Here is a 15,128-nt window from a genome sequence, read left to right as displayed (position 1 = left end):
TTGTACATATAGAATATTTCCAATTACATAGAAGACAGCAAAATGCGATCCCTTAATGTACTATATGTACAACCTGGGTAAGTTAATGCTGTTATGAGAACGTTAAATTTTACAACCTCTGACTTTGTTTTCAAAGTTACTGCCTGAATATTGCATCATTTCTATCCTTATAATGCTATTTTCCTAAAATAGAAAGAAAACAGAAGAGAAACAAATGTCACTGTATTTTCCATCAATATAGAATTCTGCATTTGGCCTATATTTTAGTTAACCGATGACACAAATACATGTTTGGACACTTTCTCAAGTTTTCCAATTGAAAAACATCCATTTTGCTTGGATTAACTGAACAGTAGTACCTTGACATATTCTAGGTTATATATTTGTAGAAATATATAATAAGTTTCTGTGAAGATGTATTTGCTATTATTTATGTGTAATATAGAAGTTATTCAAATAAATGAGTAAGAATTTTTATAAAATACAGATTTGAGAGGGAAAACATTGGATGATTTTTAAAAAATGAAATTCCATGCTATTTTTATCTGTGACCTTTGGCATAGTTTTCCTCAAAGCTGTTTTTCCCTTTCACTTTTGGAGAAAGGCATAGTGTTTGGTTTAAATATTTTTGAAAGTTGAAAATAATATATTTCACTATCTTTTTTCAAATATCACTATCATCTCCTGTAAATATTCAGTGGTTGCAATGAAACATTTTGTTAGTTGCCTAAGGTTGGATTGGATAAATCTGCTTTAGTTAAACTGTGATGTTGGAAAAACAAGAGAAACAAAAGAAGAGCAATAATGTGCAAGCCAGAGAAAATCTGCAGTGGTGTTGTTTGGAGTGATAATCTCTTAAGTGAGGACACAGAAGGGTCCTGGGTTTCCGGCAGGGTCTCCTACTGTCCTCTTTGGTCCTCAGTAAATGAGTGGCCCCAATATCCCGTGCAGGAAAGGTGCTGTAATGGATGGGGACTTTAAACCTGCGAGAGAAATGCAGGCACAGATGAACAAAGCCCCCCAAACACAGTCACCATAGCATACAATGTTCTAGATTGATTATTCATTTCTAGCTCTTTCCTGAAAGCCTTTGATTACCGCAATTTTCTGCAGTGTTAGTACCCATTTACAGGTTCTCTTAAAAAATTTGTCAAGCTTTTGAACTCCCAATATGAACCTGTATTTTCTTGTCTTCTGACGACAATTATTCAATCAGACTGCTTTTGTGAGGGCCGGGAGATAAATACCTCCACAGTCTGAAAGCTATAGTGTCATGCCTGAGCAGCTTGATCTTAGACTTTATGCTACAAATAAATTGCTATGTTCTTAAATAATTACCAGGCAGTTTGTCTACCACCTCTCCCAAGTGTTAAAATGCCTGACATTATCTCTAGCATTGCGGCCGAAGCCCCGGGTCCCACCCCACGCCTGTTGTTTCCTCTTTCCTGGACATGTCCCTCCTCCACACGGAGGACCAGTGGTGAGAATCAGGCTGGGAGACAGGAATTCAAGCTCTGAACAATCCACTTCACGTCTTTGTTCTTTGTCCATAAAATTCAGTGTCATCCTATGGCTCTACTTCGCAGGGTTTCTAAGAGACTATAAGTATCAATGTTTGTTGATGCTTGGGAGAATCCCCAAATCAGAAATCTCAATTTGTATCAAATATTCATTTCTTACCTGTTCATTTGTCCTCCACCACCACCCTACACCAACCTGAAGCCCAGGCTGTTCTTCATGTTTGTGACACGCTTTCTGCAAAATATGCTTGAATCAAAGGGTTAATGCTGTACTGCCTGGAATGGTTCAGGGGTTGCTACAATTTTAAAGGCTTAAATTGATGTTAGAAGTGGAGATTTCACAAAATAGAGGCAAATCGAGAGAGAGAGAGAGAGAGAGAGAGAGAGAGAGAGAGAGAGGAATTAATAAACAAAGGGGCAAAGTGGAAAAATCTTTTCCTCTTTTTCTAGTTGGGACTGCTATTTTTTACAGCTAACTGAAATATTTCAGCATTTGAAAACCATCAAAATAGCTAGAATTCATAAGTCTGAGAAGGGGAAAAGAAAGCACTTCGCTAAAGTGAAGGAAGTTCAGCGTTTGCAATGTAATTCAAATTGCACTTGTAATTCAGGTCCTGGAATTAACCCACTCAACCAAAGCTTGAAAAGATTTAGATTTACTAAGACTAGCAACAATACAATACTCCCTTACAATTGCACAACCACCCTGTCTTTTGGTGATACATCCAATACACTCTAAATTATAATTCTAAAACTCAGTTTGTTGTTAAAAAAAATCTGTGCATCATATCAGAGTCTGTCTTGTTGCAATTTAAAAGCAGGAGGGGGGACCCACAATCCATTTTAATCAGACTAGGGTAGCACCTGAGCCCTTCCTATAAACACTTTTTTAAAAATGACTTTTACCACAATTTTTAACTATAGAGAGGTGAATTTGGAATAGAATTCTTGTATTTTCAGTCCATTGACTACAATGAAAAGAGTAGTTTTCAAGGCATTGTGGTGTTCAGGGTACAAGTCAGGTCATCCAAACTGCCATTTTATTTTTCCAAGGTTGATTCTAGCAATGATCTATCTTATCGAAGGTGGGAGGATGAATTGGTTGGGGGAGATGGATTCATGGCACTGTGTGTTTAGACCACCTGTCCATGAAAGTTATTTGAAACTTTTCCATGCAAGCAATTTAGAAAAACTCAGTCATTTTTACCCTTATCTAGTTTGGCAACAGTTCAAAGCACCCAGGAAAAGTTTGGGGTGTGTGTGTGTGTGTGTGTGTGTGTGTGTGGTGTGTGTTTAAAGGGGAAAAAACTGTCTGCCATACGTTTTAAAGGGCAGTTCTAATTTCCTCATTTTTAATCATGGACATTCTGACAGTAATAAACAAAATGTAGATAAACCTTATGATATTTTATTATAGCAACAACAACAAAAAACTTTGTAAAATTTTAGAGCCAGGCCCTAAATGGAATGCATTTATTTTAGCTCATCAGCACCCAAAAAGAGAGCAAATGTTACAGTATTAGTGTTAACAGTCATATTGGCACTTACCTACCAGGCACATGGATCAAGTTAGAAATGCAGAGGTGATATTTTGAACTATATGTTGCAGGGTTTTGTTTTTCTTTTTGTTGTTTTAAAGAACAGTAAGGCAGCATTTTCATGACATTCTAAATCACTGCTATTTGATAGCACAAGATACCTTCACCTTATAAGTCCGTTCTTTGGTAGAGAAAAAGACCTCTAATTTTACTTTTTTAATCCTATGCAAAGCAGCATAGTTTCATATTTGTTTAGCTTAGTGCTTTCTTTCTATTTAAAACATGTATTAATCAGACCTCAGTGACATGTAAATTTCATTTTCTATGCCCTGTAGATTAAAATACATCTGTTTCAGCCATCATTCAGGAAAGAAATAATTTTAATAGTTCATTTTATTAAAAAAAAGATTTATGTCAGTGTTCAGTTATGACAAGAGAAGGCAAGTGGCTTGCACATAATACCAAGAGGTGGCTTTTTTTAATTCCAGAATTTTATCCAAATTGAACACAACTGAGTCCCTAAAATATGTGAGGGGAGCCAAGTAACTTTGCCTCTTGGTATGTTGTTACTGAGTGATTCTCTGAAAGAGCAGGTGAAGTGTACTTTGTTACATTTTATCTGTGATGTTCTGGTATCTGTATCATCCCATAATTAAAATAATAGGACTCATTCCAGTGGGCTTCTCTCCTGAGTTAAGGCAAAATATTTAGGGGTGCATTTTTGAATCTGGCACTTAATGAACTTTCTTTGCTTCTAATTATGTGTGGTGTAGTTTAAAAGCAAATGACATTTATATGAAAAGCCCAGAATAGGCAGACCTCTAGAGACAAGAAAATAGATTAGTGCTTCCCTCTGGCTAAGGTGAGGACAGGTGAGGAGTAAAAGGAGAATGACTGCTCATAGGTACAGAGTTTTCCTTGGGGTGATGAAAGCGTTCTAAAACTGACTGTGGTGATGGCTGTACAACTCTGTGAATATACTAAAAACCATTGAATTATACACATTAAATGAGGAGAGAGGTTGTTTGAACCAAATCTCAATATCAGAAGTGACCGAGGAAGGGCTTTCCTGATGGAAGGAAAGGCATATACAAACATGAGAAGGCAAAGAGGCAGGAGAAAGCTCTAGGCTTCTAGAAATTTAAAAATATTTGAATTCTAAAAGTCAAAGAGTCAGTACCTGGGAAGAGATGGAGGGTGTGAGGAAAGATGTGTAAAAAAAAATAGCCTGAATGCTTCCATCTTTGTTTAAAATTACAAAGGGAAGGAAGCAAGGGAAAGAATTAACATTCATAACAGTTGAAGGTTAATGATAAAGGCATCAAATTGTAATTAGGTGCTTATTTTCTTTATTATCTTGTTCTAATTGCATATTCTATACAGGAAAATTAGTAGCCTCAGCCTATGTTTATGCGTAGGTATTTTAATAAAGAGTTCTATTTGTCTTCAAATGGATTATTAATAGTTAAATGGGAAAAAGCTTGTCAAACTCTTTCTTTCTTTCTTTCTCTGGAAAGATGAACTGCTTACCTGCCCCATAGTGAAGTTGTCCATTTGAACCCCAAGACCACATGTGAAGCACCGCAGCCCTCTCCCCAGCTGCGTACTCTCCTACCATAAAAGACATAAGCAGCCTACTAAGCACCAGCCTGACAAACCCAACCTGAATACCTGATGGCAAATGCTGTTAGAACCTTTTAAAATCAACTTGAAAGGAGAAAGAAAATCTGGGAAGAAAGGTCTTTAACAGCAAAACTGAAATAACTATGATAATATAGTGAAAGAACTTTAATGCCCAGACTATAAAAGGCTGATTGCATGTAGATCACTTCATTGTTGGGAGTTACGCATGTCTGGCTCATGTCAGGTCCCAAAGAACAGAGGCCCAGGGATGCTGCTAAATCTAAATCTATACTTCTTCACTCCATATCCTTTGTTAGGGTCAGAGTCTTTCCACTTTCCATCTCCTTTGCTCCCTACTCCTATTCAGTTTCTTGACACTGGGAATAATGGAAAGACATACATGGAAGCAGAAGCTCATGAACTGTCAAAGGCTTCTCATGAGTCAGTCTTATGCATTCACAGTCCCCTTTACACAAAATTTTGCTTCTTGAAAGCAATGAGCCACCCACACAATGTCTATCATTTGGTCGCCTATCGCCATCTTCTCATTCATCCTTTGCAGGCCAAGCCAGATACTACTATTATCCACACAAACATGCAGATGGGGAATGTGAGGAACATGAGGCTGAGCTAGACTAAGGAGCTTGTCTGGGATCAGGCCCATCAAGGAGACAGATGCTGAACTGATGACTGGGTGTGTCTGCCCACCTGAATTCTCAAACCACATCATTGTTGGTTTGCTTTGGTGAATGAGCTTCATTTGCTCATTACCCAGAAAGCTCGGGCTTCATGTTGACAACTGGGAAAGAAAGAAACCCTCATGGGACCAAGAGGCAGAGGAGGTAGGAAGCAGCCAGACACTGCAGTCACCACGGGGTGACAGCAGAGGTTGTCTACAACCAGTTGAAACTCCCTGAACAGTTTCAACCTGGCACCATCACTCATGTCCACCTCCAAACCTTCAGGGCTAGGAAACCTGGGATTTCCTTGCTTGCTGTGGTTGAAGTCAGCATTGCCTCTCCATTATTATACCTTCTTCATCTCTGAACAGATTCTTTCTTTTTTTTTTTCAGTAGATGTTATCATTCCACAAATATTTATTGAGGCCCTACTATGTGTCAAATTCCCCTTTAGGCACTAAGGATTCAACATTGAATAAAACCAACGAATTTGCTATCATATACCATACATTTTCATGCAGTTAGATAGATGACACACAAGCAAACTAGAAAGCAAATATCTTAGCCTCTCCACTGTCCCAAGTCACAGTCACTATCTAAAGATGTCATGAATTATTGGAAGGTCTAATATCCAAAGTTGAGCTTTTAAAAGGAAATAAACTTTTTAAAAAATATCTAGAATCAAATTATAATGTACATGCTCAGGAATCTTTGTTGACCATCCTATAACAGGGCTGTGAGGTTAGAGTTACCTTTAGCCCACTACAGGGATCTGTTTCTAAAAGCTGACAGAAGAGCCACATCTCATGAATTACTAAACATAGCTATTCTCATTCATGCGCACAGCCTCAGATAGTCATCATCTTTGATAGAATCAAAAATTGTGAAAACTTCATATGTTTTTGCTTTTCCTTTCAAATCAGTTAGCTTATTGATCTCAAATTGGAAGACAATTGATCTACACTTTTTCCCATCATTACAGCATTTAAATATGCCAGTCTTCTCTAACAGATAAGATGCTGTGCTGAACAGATATAATTCAACTTCTAAAAATTTCCTTTCTTAAAGTAAAACAAAAATCGTCCCCAGCTTAAGATGGATGATGTCAATATTTTGATAAGTGATATATGACCTACTCCAAGAAAAATTTAATAATTAAGGTGTAGACACAGAAAAAGTTTGTATAAACTGTTTCCCACACAAGACCAGATAGAGAAGTCTATTATGGGGCAGACATGATTTATATTTCTTTTCTCTGTGATAGTAATGAAAGAAACCCTTTTAAAAATGTATAGACAAAGGAATCTGATGATCTTCTATCCAACTGTATCTACTGTCTGTAAAGATGAAAGAAAATTGGAATTTACTTCTTAAAAACCAGATTTGCTCAAATTCAGAGCCCATGTGAATATGAGGTTAAAAAATCTTTTCTTGGTCACTCTCTCTCACATCTCACTCTCTAGCCCCCATCTCACTTTCACTTAAAGGTAAATTTTAATGGAAAATTGCAACTAAGAAAAGATGCTACAAATTCATTTTCTTACGTGGCAAGATCGACATTTCAAAAAATAAGAGCATATTTTTTGAATGAACAAGGACCTACTCAAGGAGCTGGATTTATATAATAAAAGAGCAAATTCAATGAAATAAGGTTATTAACTTATTAATACTTTAGTAAAAGATTAAAGAGTTGCTTTTGAAATTTTACAAATCAATTACTTGCAGTTAAATTTTAAACCAGTCTTATAGTCAAAATCAAACTTTTTTATATATATGCTGAGATCAAAATCCAACTGTTCATGTTTAGAACCAATTAAGTTCCATTCGAAAGCACAAGAGATATTCTTGCTTTTTTAAATTTAAAGGTGTTTCATTAAGTGATACTTTAGGCAGCTTTTCCTATTTTCAATAAGTTACATTTGCTAAAAGCCATTATGAGAACACATTTGTGATAAGAAGACATGTATCTCAATTGAAGGCACATTTCACTGAGCAGATCAGAGAAAAGTCAAAACATCTACACCGCAGTTGTATGCTTTTGTTTCTATAAATGCAAATGTCTTTGAAGTCAGTTCTAGAGGGATTTGTGTTAGACGATGACAAAATTATTTCTAACCAAATAAGCTGAAAAATCTGCAACAACCCTTATCACAGGCTTTTTGTTTAGGGGGTCAAAATGAAGTATAATTTCACTCACTCCATTGAACATTCAAATATGGTTAGCCAACTTTATAAATAATAGTTAAAAATGTATCAAACTTCTTTTCCATGTCAGGTACAGTGGTATACACCTTGCCTTTTCTTCACTTAATCTCCACAACATTTCTATCCTCATTTTCCAGGTGAAACACCCGCTGGGGGGTAGCAAACCACCCCAAGGTCATACAGAAAGTAAATGGCAGCACCCAGATACAAGCAAAGCTGCTCTGACTTGGAGTCACTTGGAGACACCACTGACTGTCGACCTCTACTCTCATGTGAGCAAATGGAACTCAATAATTGTCTCTATTATTGTCTCTTTGTCAAAACAGATCAAATATGAACCATCTGTTTTTCAAAAAACTCACCACAGACATTCTTATAATTTAGGAAGGAGAGTTAAAATGTATGATGGCCCCCACCAAAGCGATTGATGAAAATGTAAGCCCAGGCTGAACTCTAGAATTTGCATCTTAAGACATCGTTAAGAAAAAAATGAAGAAGAAGAACAAAGGCTATTAATTTTAAAAGTGGGGATAATTTTTTAAACACTGCCATGATAGCACTTAATTTCTCTTTTTCCTAGCTTTGGGCTAACACAACATACTGTGGTGATATTTGGGGTTTGTGCTTCAGAAATTTCCATGGACACATTAGCTTAGATGGTTTCATTACCCACCCTCATTATTAAGTAGCATTCAATTACTGAGTGTTGTAATGCCAGAGAGCATAAAAGAGAGACAAAATCTCGGTAAGATCTAAGGGTGAAATGGCATTTTTATATTGCTATAAAGATTACTTAACTCTAGTGCGATACTAATGATCATTTCTGTGACTAAAAACATCCCCTTATGATTAATTATGTAAACTCTCATCATTTCAAGCCCAATAAAGACTTTAAAACATTTTTCATGCATCTTGTATTTCTAGCATATTTTTTTCCATTTACCCACATAAAAATTGACCCTAAGAATTAAAATAACTATTTTCCTTTACATTAAAAAGGGGTACTATGTGGGAGTATTAAGGTATATATACACAATTCATGTAAATATATGTGAGGAGTATTTTAATATAATTTAATATATATGGGGAGAGGAAAAGCTGTATCTTCTATGAATGTTAACTCATGTTCTTCATCTTCCTGTAAAAGGCATAGGTTCTCATACTGGAAGGAATCTCTCAGTAGTCAAATACTTCCAAATTGGATATATTTGAAAATTAGAACATGCAGTAAAAATCACCTTTGAAAGTTAATCACTGTTTTGTTTGTATCATCTATACAATTGGAGGGGGGAGAGTCTACTGTTCAACACGAAGGGATTGTTTATAATAAAATACAAGGCAGCTGTGAGGTAAATTAAGCATTTACTATAAATGCTTAGTAATGTATGGAAAGATACGACATAGCATTTTGTGAAAATAAAATTCATAAAGCAATATGTATAATATGACTCCTATTTTTGTAAGACATTTACATATGTTCCTATCTCAGAACTTCGATGGAAGGGTATGCAGAAAAGCAGGCATTAATAGTTTATATCTACGTGGAAGGAATACAGATGATTTTTAATTTTGGGAGGTGTGGGGGTGCTATCTGCATTTCCTAGAATTCTTCTCTTACTGAATATGGTTTACTTCTCTTTAGAAAAAGAAACATAAGGAAGAACATGCAAGCAAACAAAAATATCTTCTCTTGATGAAACAAACACTCTGAATCTGAAATTTGAGGCATTTTTTGGATAACACCTCATACTTAACAAAAATTGGTTCAGAGTTCTACCCAAATGATAGAGCCTCTTCTCTTAGTCACAACCAGGCCCTGGAGCCTATTCCTCTGGCCTCGACAGGTAGAACGGAGGCAAACCACCAATAGTGAGCCTGTGAGCCTTTGCCTCTCTGGCTGCTCTGTGGCTGGAAGCTGGGACAGGGACAGGTAAAGGTGCTAAGCTTATTGTGCAGCTTTGAAGAAGCTGGAGAGCAGAAGATGAAATGGGAGGGCAGACACGGCCTCCACCCGAGACTTTAAATCATGCAGGTTCAGTTGCCCCACCGGGTTGAGTGTGGGGTCCTTGGGACGGCAGGGCCTCCAGCCTGGGTCACCAGTCATTTCCTCCAGCACGATGCTGCCCTGCTCACAATTTTCTCTTTCCTTCTTCCTCGCCCTCCAACTGGACCGATCTGAAAATACAAGAGTCTCTATCTATGTGGAACAGGAATTTACTTTTCAGAAATGTAGTTCTGGGCACCTTCTGAACAGAGACTGGCAGTAATCCCAAACCGCATGCTTTATTATGTGGGCTTTATTTGTGTTTCTTATGAAATGAGCTGAGACACTCAAACTCATTTCAGATAGCAGCCAAAGCTAAATGGCCACATTGTCCCGAGATAGAAGGTCAGTACGGCAAAACTGTCCAGCTCCTGACTTTTCTCGAAAACTTACACGGGAAGACAGGCTGCTTTAGTCACTGCTTTCAGCAAACTGAGGATTTTATTCCTCAATGGCATGACTGCCTTAACAAATAAAAGAGAACACAAAGGTTTTTGCTTCAGAGGTCTAGATTCTTCGAGGAGGTCAAAATGTGATTAACTATAAAAATCACTTTGGAACTTCATTGTGAATAAAGGACAAAAAGCATTAGCTTTCACTGCTGCAGTTTTATAAAATAAAGAGATCCAAATTGCTTATTCTATGGAAATAAAACAGTTGGGTTAACTTGTTGGCTGCTGTAGAGCAATTTCTAGTGAGGATTTCCTCTTTTAATCACTTATAAAGTATAATGACAGTCTTCACAACCAGCCACACCCTGTGAGGGCAATGTGAATAAACACTGGTAGTTTCTGCCAGAAATAAACACCAGATTAATAGCACACAGCCTGCACATCAGGGGCACTTGCATCTCCCTGGGACCCCAGATGAGAAATTAATTAAGCTAATACATTTAAAACTAAATCCATTTTACTCCAAATTACCATTCCCAAAAAGTTCAGGAAAAAAAAAAAAAACCACAATGTGAAATGCCAAAGTTGTAAACTTGTATTATGTGTATTCAGACCCTTGGTAAAACAGATTCAAATAAAGAAAACCTGAGATAAAGAAAATCAGCCAGTCATGATTGACTCAAGATCCCCATCTAGTGATGCTCTGCAGAATAGCAAGTTGTTTGCATTTCTGAGTAGGCCTGAAAGTCTACTGAGTTTATGCGGTTCATTGTTCAAAAGTGAGATGTTTCCTCTTATTATGCCTTTTTAAAGAGATATCCTCGGGAACAGTTAAGCCCCTTTTCACAATTATCGTGGTTCACTTCTGCACTTGTTCATCGGTTTTCCACAGCCTCTGTCTCTCTAGATTCATCATTGATTCCCTAACTCTTGTGGCACCTGATCAAAGAAGCTGGGAACTCTTAACATGAGTTTAAAGTCATCTGAGTAATATTGTAGAGTACATATTGCAAGTAAAGGTACATATGGCAGTCAGACAACTATCTTTTATGTCAGGAAGCCTATGGTGGCCCCTTGTGTAGAGTGGTAAGAGAGTCATAGACCAGACTAGAATCAGTAGTTTCAGTGATAGGAACTTCTCCCATCAGACCCGAGATATACATACTGCCTGAGTCTATTATAAGAAGTTTAAAAGCAGACAAAACCAATCAATAATGATAGAGGTAAAAATAGCTGAGTTTTGGGGGGTTAGGGGGGTTGGAGGAGGTAACTGCTTTAAACAGGACATGAGAAAAATATTCTAAGGGGGAAGAATGTTCTATATCTTCATCTGGATAGTGATTACATAGGTGTGTATACACATTAAATACCCAACCGTTTATATTTTTCAAAGATTTTATTTATTTATTCATAAGAGACACACAGAGAGAGGCAGAGACACAGGCAGAGGGAGAAGCAGGCTCCATGCAGGGTTGTCCAGTGTGGGACTCAATCCCAGGATCCTGGGATCATAAACTGAGCCAAAGGCAGATGCTCAACCACTGAGCCACCCAGGTGCCCTCCCAACTGTATATTTATGATAAATGTATTTAATGTGTTTTATACCTTTGCTATATACACAATATATCTCAGAAATCCATAGATTTTTTTAAATGAGGCTCCATATTGTTGTTTTACCCTGATCCTGAGAGGTCACACCAATCTGCTAACATAATACATCTGTCCCTAATCAGAGCCAAGTCTCACGCAGATTTCTCGTGGATACTCAGGAACTCAAGTAAAAAGTTCAATATTTACCAAACCTAAACATCAGCAAGGATTTGGGATCATTGCTATAATGTGACTGAAAATTTTAGGGCAACCTCTCAGCCCAGATTTTAAGCAAACAAAGGAAATTGTAGTCACATTGTTTTCATGAGAGCAGGGCCCATTTCCTGTGAGGAACAATGAGAATGACTTCTGATAGTTGTGAGTTAGGGCAAAGAGTAGAAACAAGGCAAGTGGAAAATGGAAACAGGTAGATAAATCTGCAATATGGCCACCACAAAAAAATCCTGCCTGGCCCTCTTTAGAATGTGTTCTCTTATAACATGTAAGACATGGAATGTTACGGCTGGTAGAAAATTTCCAATGTCCTGGCTCACACCCATGTTTTTCAGGTTGGACCAGAGGGGTTCCTCATAGAGTCACAAGATTACTTGGTGACAGAACTAGACCTCCACCCAATCTTTCTGACTTCTCATCTTTCTCATTCCCAGAATCCCAAAATCTCCATAAAGCATAGTTAGTAGAACGTAGCCCAAAGCCCTCAAAAATCTTGATAACTGCTTTCAGAGGTAGTATCTGTAAAAGTTCCTCAACAATTTTTCTTCCTAACTATTCCCTTACTACTTGCCTTCCTTCATTCCTCCTTCCTTTGATTCTTCCTTCATTCCCTCTTATATTTTCATCTTTCTTTTTCTCTTTCTCCACTTACAACCAAAGTTTTCATTTTAGTTGGCTTATCAACAGTGAGGGAGCAGTTTGAAATTCAGACCATTGGTTCCCAGATTTGACTACTAAATTATGCTCAAGGGACCAGTTCCCCCAAGCAGTGCAAAAGCACCTTCTGTGTTGACAACCAGGAAGGAGGGAAGAGAAGGATCCCAGGATGGAGTGGTTGTTGGTGCTGTATAAAGTTCTACAGTTCTGAGCATTATGAGGTGCTTGGCATTGACCCTACTCCCAATTTTCAAGCCCCATTTGGAAATGCCATCGAAACCCAAGAGGTCTTTCCTTCCATAACCTGTCTACATCCAAAACAATCCACAAAGGGTCATTTCTTGTCTCATGGGTTTGCAAAAGTGTACGAGTAATGGCACATTAAAAAAAAAATGTCGCAATACTTGGTGCCAAATAATTTGGGATGAATTTGAATCCACAAAGCTGCAGGCGAAACAGCATATGACAGGCTCATCAACAGTATCTTTAATGAGAAGGCTTTGTTGAACTCCTACCTTTGACAGAACTCCAGAACTCAGGTTTTAATTGCCCCAGGAGTGTAGAGAAGAGAGAAAATACTGGAGTGGGGAAAGTAAAGCTCAACATGGCAGCGAGGGAAGGACTTTGGAGGTCGCCTGGGTTAAATATAAACATGTAATCCATGCTCTTTCTAAAACAGTTTTTTAGATAGTTCATTAAAGTGAAAAAAGAGAACATGAAATCATTTTAATAATCATTTTAATATCAACCTTTCCCTAAAACACCTATCTTTAAGAGTTTGGCATAAAGCCCTCCAGATTTCTCTCTGCCTATGCATATGCATATTTTTAACTTTATTGAGGAACAATTAAAAATATATACCAAGTATACCACATGATAATTTGATATATTATATTATATTATATTATATTATATTATATTATATTATATTATATTATGATTACCAAGACCAAGATCAGGGACATACCGAGCACCTTGCTAGTGTGTGTGTGGTGAGAATGCTTAAGATCTATTTTCAACAACTTTCAAGTATGCAATACTTGAAACTACAGCCATGCCGTATATTAGATCCTCAGCTTCTTATCTCTACACATATTTCTAACTCATTCACACCAAATGTGCTGATTCTAAGCTGCTTTTATTACTTAGCAATATATCTTCAACACCACACCATGCTAATAAATATAAAGCTGCATTACCATTGCAGTGTCCATATCACATCCCTGAATTTGTTTGCATACAGATTGTTCACTGGTATATGTATGCTCTTGTAATGTATTTGCTTCTCTCTTCATTAATATGTCTGTGGTTTCTAATGTTTCACTTCTATAAAGAAAACTAGGATCAGCTTCCTTGCACATACATGTTTTTATACTTGTCTGATCCTTCCCTTTGGATACATTTCTAGAACTGCTGACTCCAAGGGAAAGAGACAGTTTACATTTGGATCCCTGGTACCAAATTGCCCTCCAGAAGGAATGGAACAATTTATACACCCACCAGCTCTCCTCACCAGCACTAGGTGTTATCATTCTTTTCTCATCTTTGCCCATCTGGTCACTATAAAACAATAACTTGTTTTAATTTGTGTTTGTTTAATTCCTTGGGAATATTCTTCACTTGTAGGCACTCTTGCCAACCATTCTGCCTCATTGGTCCTAGTAAACTGCACCTCTATTCATTTTCCTCGTGACTTTCTCCCCTGATGCTGGATGGAATGTCTGAGGCAAATTTCCACTGGATTGCAAAGGTAGTGAAGTTGTCTACAAAGTGTCCCCTACCCCATCTGCTACCCACAACAATGCCAGAAATAACTGTCTGTGTCCTTCTGCACTTGAAGTTGCCTCAGGCTTTGTGAGGCTGAAGAACAGAAGGTTTTCCACATTGGAAAAGTGATTCTTGAAAAGAAGCAAGAGAGGACCTGGCCCATTATGGGGCTGGAGTGGCCTGTGTCAATAATCTCCGAATATTACTTTGAAAACTGATATTTTTGTTTAAACTGAACTAGACGTTGGCTTTCAGCCTGTTTTGAAAGGCAGAAAATTAATCTGCCTCTACCTTCCAGGTCTGGAAACAGGAGTGCATGGGTCCTCATCCTACTACATCTACATGGTCACCTGCCTAGATGTCCTCCTTCCCATCAGTAATCAGTCCACACAACACAGAGCTGCATTATCCATGCTCCTGGCTGCAAGGACCCTTGAATCTGATGGCTTTCTGGATGTCCTGTCTGGGCTGCTGTGTTAGGAACACCTCCATACCCATACTCAGCTGCCGGGACTGCCTCCAGTCCTCTCAGCAAAGGGCACCATTATACTGCCCCATATCAGTCAAGTGGAAGCACAGCAATATCTGGTCTGGGGGCCATTTCTACCCAAAACAAACAGGGATTCCATTAACATACCTCAAGCCCCAGACTCAGCTCTTTAAAAGCTCAGCTTCCTCAGGACCTACGTACATATAACCTCTATCCCTCTGATTTTCTGCTGCTTTCCTCTTCACACAGCCCTGGGAATATTTATTCTCAATTTTGCAACCTACTTACCATGCAATTGTCTAAGTATCTTCTTTCTTTCCAGGGCTAGGCTTTGAAACAAATCCCAAGTATTGACTTCTGCCATCTGATCTAGGGATGGAAATTGCAG

The sequence above is a fragment of the Nyctereutes procyonoides genome, unplaced genomic scaffold (genome assembly GCF_905146905.1).
Source record: "Nyctereutes procyonoides isolate TBG_1078 unplaced genomic scaffold, NYPRO_anot_genome, whole genome shotgun sequence".
NCBI classification, from domain to species: Eukaryota; Metazoa; Chordata; class Mammalia; order Carnivora; family Canidae; genus Nyctereutes; species Nyctereutes procyonoides.
The sequence above is the reverse complement of the archived record's forward strand: the minus strand, read 5'-3'. Positions refer to the sequence as shown.